Here is a 12172-nt window from a genome sequence, read left to right as displayed (position 1 = left end):
CACGTTTTGCACCACCTTCTGTAAATTCGAACTCGCGTGCTTTTACTTCGACGTTCGTCCACACTACCAATTGTACAAAGGATAATCGAGTACCCTCGGCGTCGTAGCCGCGAAGAAGGTCAAAGCGCGCTAACCTGTGCGCTAGCGAGGAACAGGACATAGCGTTCGACGGCCTCGAGTGGCTTCGCTGTCTCTTGCTAAAACCGAAGCAAACGGAACCCAGGCAATCAATTGCTACGAGCGCTTAAAGCTTCGCGTTTTCAGGCGTCTCAATCGCAAAACATCGGCACCGCTAGCCCACACACCATGCGGATGACAGCTTAACACTGACTGCCACGTTGGTCATTGGTGACCGGAGCGTTTGAACTTCTTACAAATATAAAAATTGAATGAAAATTGACAGTTAGGGAACTTTGAATATGATAAATGGAAAATACCTTGAAATAAAAAGTGCCCCATTAAACAGTGAAACATTTTTATTAGAACATCAATAAAAAAAAATGAGAACAAATCTTGCATCTAACGGTGCATTGTGTTAAAACACTTTAAACATAAATGTGGCTCATCCATACAATGTGAACGATAGGTGGTCACCTTCTTGGTCCGATTCTTAGCAATTTTTGATCCTAACTCTTTAACATTTTTTTATAGCACTCTCTGCAAAATTTTCGTGCCAGGTACGCTTGCCCTTCTTTCTTCTGCATTTCGTGTCGCAATCTTTGTCGAATAAGTATATTTGACGGCTCTGGTGAATGGCACTGTGCAAGATGCATTGTGAGTGCCATTCTAAAAGCTGATACCTTGATTTTTGTTTTTGTTGCTTGTTTATAGAGTATCACCGCGTTTGAAATTGATGTATTTAACAATAACTTTAAAGCTAATTTTATATACCACTTGAGGCTTCTTCTATGTGGTGTAGAATATGCTATCGTTTAATCTCGTAAATCTACAGCACATTTTCCACTGTTGTAATCTACTACTACCATTGGTTTATCACAAACATAATTCTTTTTGCAGACCTCTACCATTTCAGCCGAATGTTTCGTCGAAATCATAAAAATGTCACGCTTGTTTCGCCACCTTACTATTATATATAGAATGAGCAAATATTGTTCACTAATATCTTCTATACGTTTCAACAATATATTCTGGACGTTTTGCTTACGACGAAATAACGAATGCGAATGGTTTGTTGAAACAAACGAAGCCTTGTTACAATATGTCGCTATCAACTGTTACCAAGGCGCCACTTTGGGTCACCCATGACCACCAATAAGATAAACGGTACATTGGGGAAGAATATTGTCTTACATAATCAATTTATTATTATTTTTCCATTATATGCTTTGAATAATAAAAATACTCCCATGGCGTCCTGAGCGAAACATATGACTTCGGCATGGCAATGAAAGTGTTAATTTATGACACTCTTAAGTGTTGGAGGCTTTCTCTTTCCCATAGCAGAAGGTGACGAAGGACAGGCGGCCGCCCAGGCGTTCGAACTTCACATTTTCTTATACTATCAAGAAAATATATCAATGAGTACTTTAAAAATCGACCAACTTGGCCTCGTTAGAACAGTTAGTCGGTAGAATAACGAATCTTCTTTCGATCCATGTAATACTTTTTACATACTATTATATTTACAAAAAATTGAGGAGTCCAGTGAGAGAATGAAAAACAAAAATAAATAAATAACTACAGGAATGAACATGTATAACATTCATACTTTGTATAGTAACGGTTTTTAGTATGGACAAAATTTCCGTGTCAGAATCTAACTTTATCTACTGTTGTATCAAATGAAAGTTTTGGTCACTCATAATTCCTTTATATCCACGCAGTTAATCTTTGCAGAAATATTGCATCCATGATCTTGCGTCACGGATCGTAGTTTCCACTCCAGATACATAATCCAAATATTTCGCATTTAGTTGGGGCTTCGTGACCGTTTGAACGAGCGCGGCAGTGGGTTGCTCGATCGACTCGGCAAAAGGTACTCGAAGTGGAGAAACTCAACCATACACAGACGGATTACCCGTTCGGACAAGAATGTTCGCCGAGAACTCGCAATTAGGCAAGAACTTAGGATCTTGTTCGCGTAGTTCGTTTGTGTTGGCCCGTTTGATCGCATATTTCCGCCATTAGCCGGCCAGATATGCAAGAGAAACGCCCCATCGAGTATCGACTGGCACTCCTCCACGTCGATAATGATTCTCTACGGAAATACGAGTAGCTCTATCGAAACTCGGCTGGCTGGCAAAGCAGCTTACATCTCGTACAATCGTTCATGCTGTTGAACGCGGCAAATCAGCTTTGTCACCGCGATCACGTTCCTCTACCAAAGGAAAAACACTAATTGTAAAACTACTAATTGTAGTCGTCTCTGGAGAAACCAAGCTGTGTCTTCGTCTTCTTTCTTTCCCTAAAAGTACACTCTAGCAATTAGCACGTTCGGTATATGAGCTATCCAGAAGATAATACAACTGCGTAAATCGAAGGATGGAAGAAAATGATGACGTGACAAACACTATATTTTTAATTTACCCGAATCGATTTTCTACTATTTATGCAATTTTCGTATAATAACGATACACGTTTGTTTCTTAAGGATCGAGTATCAATCGTGTTCTTGCACTGGCTCACGGAAGTGTTTCAACGTTTACCTTTAGTGCTTTGTGTCAATCGACAATCGTCAGCTTCCTTCATTGCAGACAAAATGCTTGGTATAACACACGTAATATGTATATTCGTAAAAGATTGCTACAAGTAAATTAACAGAAAGTGGAGTTAATCAGTTTGGCTTCTGAGAGGCTCATATCGTATTGATGATACGCAACGATCAATTTCCAGCTGATATATTACCCATAAACATAAATAAACGTATACCGCAGGCGAATAAACACGTCGAACATGTGAATAAATCAAGCATACGATAAACAAACATATAAATAAATAATGGATCCAATAGAGGAATGATACCCGCAGTATTTTTTCCTAAGAACAAAGTACGTGTAGGGAATGGTATGTAATATTGATGTTTATGTAGAGAATTCACAGAATGCCTATATTAAGCGTAAATGTGTAAATTATCCAAGGTCAAGTGCTTAGTGTGTTAATTATTCTAATAGTTAACGTTGTATGTAAATAAATGTAGTACAACAGTCGATACAAATATGAATTAAACGAACTCCTATTAATTAAATCTATTTATCTGAAGCAAAATTCCTACTGTTTGAATAACAAGTCATAGATTTTTTGTATTATTATTTATAATTTGTACTTTACAATTTGTCCAGCTGAACATTTGGTAAATTTTTCTAACTTAATCGTTAAATAACACGTGGATGGCTACCCCCAGCGGGATACCATCCTCGAGTTTGACTGTTTTATTTCTTTAATGAGATCAATGCGGTGTTTTCTTTTCAGTCTTCTTTCTATGAGAGTTTTGCTCGCTTCAGCAGCCAGCTGATTCGGATGTGCCGCCGTTCTTTCCTTGTATTTTTCTGCGTAGCTGCCGATTTCTTCTTTGGTCGTTGGTATTTTTCAGTCTTTGCGTATATCCTCGTTTCCGACATACCATGGAGCGTTCACTATTGTCCTCAGTATCTTCGATTGTAGCGACTATAGTTTATTTATGTGACTTATTGCTGCTGTCCCCCATAGTGGTATTTCGTACATGCAAATTGGTTTATTATCGCTTTTTAGATTTTTAGTTTATTTTCTATGCTGGGTTTAGAGTTTCGACTAATTAGCCAGTTCACGCGTCTTCTGAAAAGTCATAGATGATACTTCAATTCGATGCTACTGACAATTTTTCAAATCATGAATTTTGTCGCTCCTACCTGTCCTCTGAAATCCTAGAATAGACGACAGATCAAACATACGTACAGACGAACGAGTGAAAGAACTCGATAAACGAAGCAACGTGGAGACCCAACAATCACGAAGATGACAGAGATACGCGAGCAGAAACGAAAAAAATTGTAAACCGTAAAGTTAAATGTCAGTCTGCTAGATGGAGGATAATCGACGAGCTGAATCGAAGGTTCGTTTCCAACGGACGATCAAATCAACGAACGAAAGTTGCCACATAGGCTCGATGCCTTTTTTTTTCTCCTGATGCAGCGTTAGAGTGCAGAGGTCGTCGATATCGAAATCCAATTTAGTGGAACAAAGGGGACCGCGAATCTGACGCGTGCAAGGTGTTAAACTCTTCAACGCTGGCGAACTCTAATCATACCACATATTCGCGTCGTCTTTCTCCAAAATTTCCCCGGACCATCTTCCACTTTTGTAAATTTTCTTTCTCAGTGAGAGGACGTAACTTGTCAGAACTACGTGGTTTATGACAAAGTATTTGTTACTCAGACGTCTAAGAATGAAAATATGAAATTTAAAGTTATTTTCTTGCATAGGGATAATTCTATACAACACATTATGTTTTATACAGATTCGTATGTTTGGAGAATTAAGTTAAATAAGAATAAGGATCGCTAATATTTTTTCATGTTATGTGAATTCTCTATAATTTTGCACTTTCGAATTTTCTATAAATGCAGAAAAACCCGCAGTCCATCGCGAAATTTCGCTTTAACACAACTATCGATAGTTAACACGGAGCTATTTCTACCAAGAACCAGTCTAAATGATTGGTCTTGAAAAAATACGTAATAATAGAATGATTTTATATTTTGGATTTATTATTTTTATTTGCAGAAGGAATTGCATGTTATGTGGTACATTTTTGGTATTATTAATCCATCTGGGACCATGATCGACCTAAACGAGATTTGACACGTTTATAAAATTGTAAAACCAGTCGTTTTGACTGCTGGGGCATTTTTAGCGTTAGCATCTAGCAATCTAACGATGGATCTGGAATTTTCCTGATAATTGATATCATCATATCGAATGATACGTGGTAAAAATTTAAAAGCGTGTGGCAAGTTGTATAAAACGAGGAAACTGGTTAATTGAGGCTCGACAAACAGATTGCAGAACCTTTTTACACTTTGACAAGTACCAGTCGTTTTAAGTAGCCTTGATACAAAATTATTTTTAGTTTGAATACATAAAAAACAAAATAAAATTCATTATATCGTTCTTTTAGTTATCATTGCGAAAATCATTACATCATGAAGTAGAAATTTTAAAATAAAATTGTAAAACCAGTCAATTTGGCTGGTGTGGTAGTTCTAATGTTAATGGGAAATAAATAGATACATAGAACGAGATAGTTATGTTAGATATGTTCGCTTATGGTGAATAAGTATCATCAAAGTTCTGTTCCAAGAAGACAACATAGAATTCTCGGTCATAGTACAAATAATTATAAATAACAACAACATCAAACAATCTTACGCACCCGCCAGATCGTTAGTTTGTGAAAAAGTTCATCCACTGTGATCATATTGTAATTCGAGAAAAATGTAATTTTGCATTTCAACACGATTTAGATTACCCAAAAAGTTACATCGAAAAAATTACATCGTGTAATTAGAAACTCCAATAGGAATTCGCGTGATCGCGATGGGAATTCAATTGGACACGCAATTGGGAAAAATTGGACGAAAGAATCGAGTCGCAACGACGGAGAAAAAGATATTCGGCGGAAAAGATTCTGACTACTCGGTCGAGAAATGCTGTTTCTGCTCTGGCCACGTGCCAGCATCCGGCACGGCGGCGTGAAAAATCGCGCAGTGGAATCTCGCTAATTTCCGCTAATTTCCGCTAATTCCGTCGTACTCTTTTGCCGCAGAAAAAGCACATTGAAATGTGCGACTGTGAAAGTCGACTGTTGAACGTCTCGAGTAATTGAACGAGTGATTAAGCAATCGTTTGTTGAACAGACGAGCCCAGTGTCCCACTGCTACGCCGTGTAACCAGAGAAACATAGATTTTACGATGTTTCATCGCGCGTTCCTCAAAGTTTCTGTTTTCAATCAATCACATTCACTCGTTTTCGCACGATCGCTGGCAAAAAATAAACGCACCGGATTTAATGCGATTCACGATGGTTTCTTCGGATTATCACGTGTGATGATCGCGAGAAGAAAGGAACTGAAACGAGAAAAAGGAAGAAGTAGAGAGAAAGAAAGTACCGAAAGGATGAAAAGAAAAGGAGAAGAGGAGAAAATAATACGAGTTATGGCGGTTCGTTTGGTTTATCAGGAGTGATGATTACAATAAAATGGAGAAAGAAATAGCATGAGGTGATGGTAGGACGTGTAGGGCGCGAAAGAAATATTCCGCAGATTGATTTTAACGAGTTTATTAATATCAGGAAAATGACAGCCTTATCAGTGCGCGTTACCTGGGCTTCTGTACTTGTACTGTTCTTCGTGTGCTCAACGTCCACTCCACTTCACTCGGCACTCGCGACGTGTCACTCCGGGTGCAACTGTCTCTAACTGTGTGTCCAGCTTTTCCTCGTTTCCCTTTATATAGAGTGCCGAGGTGGCCGAAAAAGAAAGTCTTCTTCCGGGGTAGGTAAACGGTCTTTTTCTTGCCGAAGACTCTTGCAGATTTTTGTAAGTCCCAGGGTTTATTCTTTTACGACGTCCTGGCCAGGGTTTTTTTTTTCTTCTACGACGCCCTGGCCTCGGACGTCGTTTCGCAGGCCATGTGGCCAACACATGCGCTTAAATCCTGGAACTTTCTTTACGGCCATAGGCCGCTACAAGCAAAAAAGAAAGAAACGGACAGATGAAGAGAAACAGAGACAACGAAAGGAGAAGAAAGGGGGGGAAGAAAACGAAGAAGAAACGAAGGGGCGAATGAGGAGAAGAGTGCGAGGACGTAGAGGAAAAGAAGGGAATGGAAAAAAGAAGAGAGGAAAGGAAAGTAACGGAAGGGGAGGAGTAATACCTAGTTTCTTCCACGTTCATTTCAAGGTTCGAGCAGGGATGACCTAATGCTCGCTTAACGAAGGACTTTTATATTCTACCTCGTCACTATCCAACTTTAACTCTATTTTATCATAACTCCATTAAGACTTTTAATCGCGAACGGCCTACGCCTCACTCTGAAGTTTTTCCAATCTTCTAACTACTAAATTTACACTCTAAATTTTAACTAATTGGATACGTTACGTTTATTAACCACTGTAAATATCGTACTGATGAATCCTGCGAAGATTGCAGTTGATCTACGAAATGTACGCGAAATCTTCTTACAAATGTTAGCTCGTCCGAAAAGTTTCTTTCGTTTTATAAGGAAATAATGGACGCACAACATTTCTCGTTTTATATTATTTTAGCGAATTACGTATGATCCACTTTGTTCTATCAAAATAAAGATCACAACGTTCGACAGATTAGGTTTCGTGTTTGTACAAAAATGCGTCGTTGTAAAAGACGTGTCTGTAAGAGAAAGACACTTTCCGGACAACCTAATACTTATTGGTATATACGCGTTTATGTAAAAATTGTGAATTTATAAGTAATTACATCGATATATTGAAGTTATTGTTAAAAAATATGCGAAATATCGATGTATTGATTGATCAACTAGTATAATATTTATTGTTTCGAACAACAATCGCTTATTTTCAACAATACAGGGTGGTTGGTAACTGGTGGTACAAGCGGAAAGGGGGTGATTCTACGCGAAAAAAGAAGTCGAAAATATAGAATAAAAATTTTTCGTTTGAGGCTTTGTTTTCGAGAAAATCGACTTTGAATTTTCGCTCGGTACGCGTGAACTTTACGTCTCGTTATAACGGATCTCACTGTAGATCGTTGTCTCGATGTAATTATATGGAATAGAAAATATAGAAAATATAGAATAAACATTTGTTTTTAATTTCTTTTTTTTTTTTTAATTTTTCCATCGAGACAACGATCTACAGTGAGATCCGTTATAACGAGACGCGATAAAGTGCACGCGTACCGAACGAAAATTCAAAGTCGATTTTCTCGAAAACCAAGCGTCAAACGAAAAATTGTTATTTTATATTTTCGACTTCTTTTTTCGTCTAGAATCATCCCCTTTCCGCTTGTACCACCAGTTACCAACCACCCTGTATAATCGCATTTCGTAAATTATTAGACAAATATAAATCACGATGATTGAGAAGATAGGATGGATATTTCTTATAAATTCGCTCGTTTTATCGCGTTCTCCTGGCTTTTTTTATTTTTACTGGATAAAGTCGTTATTCCTTCTCGTGCGTTCGATTCATCGACCAAACGACGACCAAGACTTCTGCGGCTGCTCCTCGATAAATAGAAAGAATCGTTACGCACGTTTTATCTCTTTGTTTCAGTGATTTAAACTGACCTCTCGAATAACCAGCCTCCGTTCTCCGCCGTTATTGATGTGCTAATACCAATGTCAAAAGTATAAAAAATATTTGCAAGCGCAAAGAATAGCACGGCGAACGTCGGATGTGAACTGTGTTTCTTTAAAACGTGCTAGAAGAACTGCATAAAAATTTCAGACGAAGAAAAATGTAAAAAAACAAAGGGAAGGAATTAAAGAAAGAAAAGTAAATCTCGTAACAGGCTAAAATATAAAACTTCCGTAAACAGTAGTTTTTCACCTGGCACACAAGTATCCTTAATTTTTAATCGCACGCTCTTTCCTCTTCGTAACAAAAGAAAACCAACCCTTTGTCTATACGTTGTAACAGGTCTGCCAATGCTATTTCCTCTGCTCTTCTCGCATTTAGGTAAATAAGGATGCACCGGAGTGAAGATTCGTTACGCGATTCCTCCACTGTTTCCATTATACGTAGAAACGCGATATCTGTGAAACTGAAGAAGCCGCTTGCTGTTTGCCGCTAAACCATTCGAATCGCTGGAACCGTCGCGATTGCCTTTTTATTTCGCGCGAAGGGGACTTCATTGCTAATTTTAAAGTGGATCCACCGAGGGAAAAAGACGATTGCATTTTCCTTCTCCGTCGTTCGCTCGATTCCATCACGGAACGTGGCTTCATTTTAATCGTAACACGCGTGATTACTTACGAAAAAATCAGCTTTCACACTCTTTGAGTCGCAACGAAAGGCACAAAGTGGCGGAACATGAGACACGCGTGTATTTAATTTATTATAAGACGATTATTTCTGCGAAGAAAAAAATACCTTTTCCGCTCTTGACCCTTACCCCGATCTTCTTCCGCCCTATTTCCCTCTCCCTCTTCCACCGATTAACCGCTATTTTGCCTCGGCCAGGTCTCTTTATATAACTATCGATTTATTTAAGCGCGCATTACATCCCCTTCCCCTTTTAGCAAAATTTTGCCTCGTCAACGAAACGCGCATTCCACTCCGCCCCAGAGACCAGGCTTGTTGCCGCGAACGACAAGAAAATTTCATTCGAACAATACCGTCGTGCTACTGTTGCCTAAATATATTCTCGTTCAATGTTCCCGCTTCGACGATTTTCCGTGTCCGGAAACTTGTGTCTATATAACAGAAAACGGAGACCAAGTATCGTCAAACTGTCATGCATAAAACATTAACATTAACGAAAACAATTTGTGAATGCGACCTATGGAGAATTCCTCGACCCACGTTCTCATTTTATCCAACGAAGACTAAAAGAAAAAAAGAACTCGAAACATCGAATATTCTAAGAATTTCTTAACTTTCTATTCGCATTAAAAATACATTTGATTCTGGCGTGTGTGTGTGTGTGTGTAGATTATATGGGAATATTAACGAAAGCAATTTCTAATGTGATTTATAGCGAATTTCTGAATCTACGCTCAATTTCTTGAGGAATAAAAGAGGAGAAAAGGGCACAAAAGATAAAATGTTCGCGATATTAAGTGATCCGAGGATTAAGGTAATCCTCTTCGAGGAATTTCTTAGTATTTTATTAACGTCAAAAATTACTTTCGTCGTGTACAGATTATTTATTGCTATAAATAATTTATTATTAAATGCCTATCAAATGGTAGTAATAAACTATAGATAATAGTAGTAATAGGTAATAAACAAAAGTAATTCGCGACACAATTTATAGAAAATTCCGAGATCTACTTGTTTCGTGAAAGAATAAAATTTAAAAAATCGAAATATGAAGTAGTTTGAGAATTTCGATAGCTTTGGAAATTCCGTAGAAAAACAGTTTCACGAAACGTAGAGACAAAGATAAACAGGGGGAGATCAAGATGAATGGTAAAAAAAAGGGCTTTGTGTTCTATATCAGACTACGATATTTCCGACGAGAATGGATTTCTTCTGAAAGTCTGGACAGACGCATCGCAACCGTCGTACATCATCTAAAATTACGATCATAGCATAGTATCCGGTGATGCAATCGCGATTTTTCCATTGTATCGTGTTGTTGACGGTGACAAGAAGCACAGTCTACAGTGAAATTAATCGACAGAGGATATTAGCGAGCAAAGTATCTAATGCATAATGATTTAGTGGCAAAAAGAAGATTTTTCATTCTCGTGATGAACAAATTCATCCATGATTTAACGTTATTGCTGGTTTACTATTGGGTCGCCCGAAAAGTTTCTTTCCTTTTAATAATAGGCGCACAACATTTTTCGTTTTATATTATTTTATCGAATTACGTATGTTTCATTTTGTTCTATCAAGATAAAGATCACAACGTTTGACAGATTAGACTTCGTATTTGCATAAAGATGCATCGTTGTAAAAGACGCGCGTGTAAAAGAAAGACACTTTTCCGACAAAAAGTTGCACATATTTTGGAAAAGACGAGGGCAAAAGAATTGCTGCTTCAGAGTTCGAATGACTGTGAGTGATTAAACAGAAGATACGATAAAGTTGGATATAAAATCGGAGATGACTGGTTCTTTCATTAAATAATACCTATAGCGCGAATTTTTATGCATTTGTGAGAATTTGTAAAATATGGAAATGCACATAATACGTAAAGATTATAAAATATCCAAGATATAGTACTAGTTATAATATTTAATACACAAAACGAATATTTCCACGAATACCTACAACTTAACGATGTTTAAACGCTAAAGAATGCTTGTGCGTCAAAGAAATTCGAAATCGAGGGTATATGAAAAAATGGATTATACAAGAGAAAAATAATCATTTTCAAATACGCTAAAACGCATCGTTACAAATCTATAGAAAATCTGTCGAGAAACTGACAAATTATTCGCTTTGATCGCTTTGGTAATTCCACGCTTTACAAATCCTATTACACCATCCGTTAAAAGGGATCAGATATTACGCAATAAAATTTCAAAAGCCAAAATCAAAGTCGACTCTTATTTTAATTAAAATTCCAATCAATGGGAAGCAGATTACGTTTCTCTACCCTGGATGTATCAAGTGTGGTGGCACGCAAAAATCCGATACCGTCTCATAGGTTCGGGCCAATTAACCCAAGAAGAACCGGTCCGAATGTAAGTAACGAAGCTCTTGGACGACTTTCGGATTAACCATCTTCCACGACGGCAGATTATTAAAGCAACAAACCGCTCCTATACTTACGTTGCCTCGCGTTAGCTTGGTCTTCGCGGTTTCGTCCATTGGCGCGGGAGATGTCGAAGGACGCACGGAGGTGGAGGAATTAGACAAGGTTGAAACGAAAGGTAGAAAAAGCGGGTGTTGGTGGATCGCAAGGGTGCGGTTGCCTAGCTACTACGTGACGTCATCTGTGACGCAGTCGAACAAGAGGAAACATCCGCATCGGAGTGACAAGGATGTGCGATAGGGAGCGAGGTCACTGCGTCATCATCCACGGGGATCCACTGAGAAGGTGGATTGACCAGATTAAACGTATCTTTTCTTCGAGTTCGCACCGAGACCTTTTCTACTCACGGGGCTAATTTCATCTAGCTGGAAAGAGCTGACAGAAATGTAAAACACATCGACCAGAAAATACGCCGCTTCCGGTATGCGCGTAGATTATTTCCGCTACCGGATACTAGCGTTTGGTATAGCGTTTTGGCCTATTGGTATAGCACGCGTAAACGTCTGATCGTAGTAGCGTGGAACGACCTACGGCTTGACACGAGAAACGTTGAAGGGATTTGATATTCTGCCATTATTTGATTCTCGCCTATTGCGTAAAATTGATGTTTCTATTAACTACAATAAGTGTTTCAATACATTAGAAGAGAATTAATTCAACAATACCATTACAAACGAGTATCTAGGGCAATAACTTTTGGCCTATTGCGTAAAATTGATGTTTCTATTAACTAGAATGAATGTTTT

General features: G+C 38.2%; 1 protein-coding gene across 2 annotated transcripts in view; it reads left to right on the top strand.

The window, feature by feature from the left end:
* Positions 1-12172, top strand: part of LOC117215854 (diacylglycerol kinase 1) — a 153060-nt gene that overhangs the window by 93569 nt on the left and 47319 nt on the right. The window lies entirely within an intron of this gene.

This window comes from Bombus bifarius, unplaced genomic scaffold (genome assembly GCF_011952205.1).
Source record: "Bombus bifarius isolate JDL3187 unplaced genomic scaffold, Bbif_JDL3187 scf7180000009832, whole genome shotgun sequence".
Taxonomy (NCBI): domain Eukaryota; kingdom Metazoa; phylum Arthropoda; class Insecta; order Hymenoptera; family Apidae; genus Bombus; species Bombus bifarius.
This window is presented reverse-complemented; position numbering and strand designations above follow the sequence as displayed.